We start from the raw sequence: 6,000 nt of genomic DNA, 5'->3' as shown, positions 1-6,000 counted from the left end.
CAGCTTCCAAATTAGACGAATCCCCAAAGTGGTAGGTTTGAGTCGGCGATCTGGCCACTCGCACCCGTGTAAATCAAAGGACTGCCCTTAAAGGAGTTCTCAACTCACTTAAGATTGAGGTCATGTTACCTATGGTCATTCTAGTGAAGTGAAGTCTCTGTCATGAACGACGTTATATAACGAGACTATAACACTTCGTGGCCCGGTCTTATACAAACTCCTTTGTATAGGACGCCCCCACTCACATGTCTCCATATGAAGGATCAGGATCAAATCATCTGTAGCAAGTCACAACACTTGTAACTATTCTACAAAGCGAGCCGCATCCGTAGCGTTACCAGGATAAGGTTTCCCTCCTATATCCATATACTATAGACCATGTTAATTATCACTTAAGACATGATCCACCTGTATGTCTCCACATACATGCTTAAGTTACCAACGACAACCAGGGAACTTAGTTTATTGGTTTGTGGTAAAGCAAATAAAACATCCAATGTTCCATAGACAAAAGTGAAGAAAATATCACATATTATACATCATAAGCATTTGTACAAAACTGTGTTTACAAACTACAAGACCCAACGAGAGTTTAGGGCATCATCCCCAACAGGATATACTTACTAAGATATAAGCCCAGGCTTTTTCGTTAGCCCTAACCCATCAATTATAGATGTCCCGAACATTTCGGTTCACTGTTATACTGGGAATCGGAGGACATTCCTCCATCAACACAAACCTCAAATCATCCACAACTAATATTATATTGTTGGATTTCCAGTTTGAATATCCTTCTCCGTTAAACTTATCGGAAGCAAGCAGTTGTATAATTGAATTCGACATTGCTGAAAAGTTTAAATAAATTCTATTAAACTTATGCATCTAAATCCAATTTTAGCAAAAATAATAAGGTACCCAAAAATCTTTATTTATTTGCAATGGTACTTTAGTGATTTAGAAAAGTTGCTACCATAGGGAAATCAACAATTCCTTCACTAAAGCAAGACAATTCTTGACCAAATATTATATCAGAATAACTCTTTATCCCGATAGTTCTTTTGGTTATCATTTTCAATCAAGATCTTTACTAACGATTAGTAATTCTTGTAAGTATAACTCGCCATTTTCAAATTTTATAGAATGGTATGAATATGCCCCCGAGATGGAAGACAATATCTAAGATGGAACTATAAGACCCTATTCATTACTGGAGCCTGGGTTGTTCCGAATCCCATGTTACAACCCTCCATGGGGATCGTTGTGGTTAACGACTAGCTAGTGCCACCTAAAAATGACAATAGGCGCAACATAGAAATCTCACAATTCAAACTAATGGAGGAGACCGTAGGATAATGTTGACACATTTCTTTCACTCACTTACTATGAACTACTTCTCCCATTCACCTTATTATTGACCCATGCAAACACTTTCCGAATGGATTTTAAATGAGCATGTTGTGTATCTTTGTTATGGATTTTAAAGTCTAATTTCATTTTATAACAACTTATAAAAAATTTTAGACATGCTAAACATCCACAATATACATCAAGACATTTAATATTTAATATAACATTTATATTAAATAAAATAAACCCTAAACATACATACTATGTATTATAACAATTTATAACATACTTTTAATGCATGTAACATACTTCCTACGGTGGGATTTTAAATCTACATGGCATACTGAATGCACATATAAGATTTATTTAATTATAACATACATCACATGCATAAATAATTAAACACATACTGATATGATTTTAGTTGTGGCATTTTTAAGCAAACAAAAGCCTAAGTATTACAAAAATAGCAAGAAATAGCTCAAAACTGCTTCCGGGATGCTCGAACAGCTCCAAATTGGACCCAAATGGCTTGAACCGGATGTGAACCACCTGAATCGGACCAATCAAAACACTTTTGAAAGTGAATCGGGTCAAGTTTGAAGAAAACCGGTCAAACCGATCAATCCTCGACAAACCGATTCAAGAATCTCGCTTGGATAAACCGGACCTCGCTACTGGACCAAGATCTCGCTCGGTTTGAACAAAATCTCGCTCCATGTTGAAATCTCACTCAAACTCGATCTCTTGCTGCTCATTGAAATCTTGCTCAAACTCGATCTCTCGTTGGCTCGTTGAAATCTTGCTCAATCCATCAGAATCTTGCTTCTCGCTTGAAATCTCACTCGAACTTGATTCAAAATCTTGCTCGAACTTGAAATCTCACTCAAAATTCCATCAGAATCTCGCTTAAACTCGGTTCAAAATATCGCTTAAACTCAAAATATCGCTCGAAATTCTATTAGAATCTTGCTCGAACTAGAAATCTCGCTCCCGCTTGATTCAAAATCTCGCTCGAAATTCCATCAGAATCTCGTTCAAACTAGAAATCTCGCTCAAACTTGATTTAAAATCTCGCTTGAACTCGAAATCTCGCTCGAACTTAGTCCAATCTCGCTTAAAATTTAAACAAAAGTTGATGAACTGGAAATCTGCAGCTCAGCCTTCTTCACTTCTTTCTTCAATTACACCCTAATTTCAACTTCTAATGACTTCATATGAATTACAAACTCTTAAACACACATTAAGGCCCATAAAAAAAGAGCCAATTACAAGAGAAACAACAAAATCGAAAGGATTCAAATGCCAAAACACTGAAAAACCATACTAGTACACTATTTTCATACAGTTCATGAAGAACACCCACCAAACTCAAATTAACAATAGTTAAGCGCTTAAATTATGCTCTGATACCAATTGAAGGAGTAATATAACATGCAATGGAAGACTTCATAATCAATAAGCACTTAAACTACATTTAATTTGAGTTTTAAACATGTTATTCATATGACATTCATAAGAGGGTTTGAAACACATATTACCTTTGAAGATCTTTTCCACAAATTCATCAAAATTTCACCAAGATTGAGCTCGAATCTTCAAGATGACCACCACCAAGATCTCCTTCACTATGCTTAAGAATGAATGTGTGGTGGAAACACTTAAATCAAGCTGAATTGAGGATGAACTAGTGAGGGTTGAGTAGGGTTTTCAGATTTTTCACTTCAGCAGGTAAACTTAGATGAATCAATAATCTTTCTGCACGGAGCTTCTATATATAGATAGAAATCATGCAAACCAATAGGGTTGCATGAATGACACCACCTACTTGGTGATTATTACATAATTCAATTGAATTTTGGTGAATATCCATTAAAATGAAGTTAGTGGATTTTTCTCAAAATTTGGAAAAATCCACTAACATGATTTCAAATAAATCATTTCATTTTATTTTAAAATTAGTTTTATGTAATTAATTTAAATAAAACTATTTTTAATTTTTAATTTTTTAATTAAACTTTTTAATTAAAAGAATATTAATTTAATGTCTTAATATTAAATTAATAAAACACAATTTCACCAATATAAATAAATTTCATATTTAAATCATAATTTAAATATTAATTAATTTTTCAATTTCGTTTAATTTCAATTAAATTAAATGTTTTTAGTTGTATCATATACAATCATTTGAAAACGTTCAAATTCATAATCCCAATTTCATACATCAATACTCAATTTGTTATTCCAATTTAAGAGCTAGTAGAGAGACCTAATAGACCAACAGATCATGAGTTCGAACGATTTGTAATTAATTCGTTAAACTCTTTAATCGAATTAATTACCATTCGTTAACTATCAAGACACACCACTATAGCTCGATAGCTGCACTCTTCTCACTGTAAATATATTTTTGTCCATGTAAACCATAATCAATAAGTCGATCCATCATAGGTCGTTCGTAATTACAGTTGGGTTAAAATTACCATTTTACCCCTGTAAATACATCTTGTTCCTTAAGTTCTCAATGACCTTCTAATGAACAATTGATTCATAATACTATTTATGAGTCATGTCCCTCTCTATTATGAGAAGGTAGGGCCCTGATTGTTCAAGACCTGGAATTAGCACTTAAGAGAACAACCTATTTACTAACCCTAAAATGGGTAGGAGAGAATTCCATCTTGCAGGGCTATGTCCCTAACTATCTATCTGGTCTTATCCCCAAAATGGAAGGCTTATTAAGCAGTGTTGTTGGACTACTCTCACCCATGCAGATCAAAAGATAATCCCGAATAAACAGGAGTTCATAGCTAGCTCAGGATTAAGATCGAGTTATCCTAGGTTACTTTAGTATGAAATAGTCAGTTATAACAGTAAACGGTGGTTTTAAAGAAAAGTGACTATTTCGTGGTCCGTCTATATGCAAACTCATTGCATAGGATGCCTCAACTCACATGTCTCTATATGAATGATCCGTGGATCACATCATTTGTATTACCTATACAAAATGGGCCGCATCCAATAGTGTTACCAGGATGAGATACCTAATTTCATCCATATACTTATAGACTATTTAGGCTATATACTGTTAAGTTGATCCTGTTTATGTCACCATATAAAGTTAAAGTATTCATATATAACCATGAATATGTTTATTGGATTTTCATTATAAAATGCAATATCAACAACTTTATTGAATAAAATACTCAATAATATTTTATTGATAAATAGAATGTTTAACACACAATTTACGAACTACGAGTTCTAGGACATTCCCAACATTTAATTCATACATGTGATGATATGAGGAGTGGGGGCGTCCTATGCAATGAGTTTGCGCAAGATCGGCCCACGAAATAAATCATTCTTATTTTATAACGTTGTTTACTGCTTAAAACTGACTATTTTGGATTATCCTTAGATTTGCATAGGTGAGAGTTGACTCAACAACGCCAACTCCATAAGCCTCCCATTTCAGAGGTATGACTGGGTAGATAGCTAGGGACATAGGGTGTAAGAAGGAATTCACTCCTACCCGTTTCTATGGATAGTAGAGAGGTTGTTCCCTTAAGTGCTGACCCTGAGTCTTAAACAAGGGGCTCCACCCTCTCATTGGCTCGAGAGAGACTCAGTTTGATGATTGGATTACAAACCAATTGTTCAATAGAGGATCAGTGGGACTTAAGGAACAAGAGGTAATCTCGGGGGTAAATGTGAAACCTGAATTTCAATTTTCCTTACTTAAGCTAATAATTAAGAGAATTTAACTAAGAATGAGATCCTATGTTGAAAAAGGAACCATGCGTTGGGTGTTAGGAAACATTAATGCATAAGATGAGACTGAGTTAGTAGAGGTTTAAAAGAGTTTAAGTCAAAGAAACCATGCACTTATAAGGTTGGACGCATGATTGGCCAAGGCGTTGGCAAGAGACATTGCCCAAGTTGCTCATGCATTGAGTTTGCGTAAGTGAGAGAAGCTTGAGCGCAAGGTGCTAGGAAGATGATCGTATAGTGTTGGGGTGGCGTTGAGGGATGCGTTAGGCGATCGTATACCTACGCACGGCGTTAAGCGATGTGAAGATATGTGCTACACGATCGAACTATACAATAGGCATTAAGCACTACACGATCAGTGCGGGTGCTAGACGATAAGTGTAAAAGCTAAACGATAGCGCTATTCGATAGCACTACACGATAACGTCAAGCATTGAGCAGGCGCTAGACAATGCGTGGGCACTAAGCGATAGACCACACGATGGCGATACACAATAAGCGTGAGTGCTACACGATAGGACAAGCACTAGACAATGGGCGTGCATAATAAACGCAGACACTGGGCGATGACATTGACGATAAGTAGATACGTTAGACAATAGGCAAATGCGTTTGGCGATAAGGCATTGACGCTACATGATGGAGCTAAACGATGGGTGCGACAACTAAGCGATAGGCTATGCGCGAGATCGTTGAGAGCGAAAGGTTACTAAACGATTGAGCTACACGATGGGGCATAAAACTAGACGATGGTCGGGCATGAAACGATGTACTACACGATAAGGATCTGAGAGTTGTGGGCTGGAAAAAGTTAACCGGACATATGGCATTCGAAGGAAATGGCTAACGACCATGCAGATTAAGCTGGTCAAAGGA

Source organism: Benincasa hispida, chromosome 6 (genome assembly GCF_009727055.1).
Source record: "Benincasa hispida cultivar B227 chromosome 6, ASM972705v1, whole genome shotgun sequence".
Lineage (NCBI taxonomy): Eukaryota > Viridiplantae > Streptophyta > Magnoliopsida > Cucurbitales > Cucurbitaceae > Benincasa > Benincasa hispida.
The sequence above is the reverse complement of the archived record's forward strand: the minus strand, read 5'-3'. Positions refer to the sequence as shown.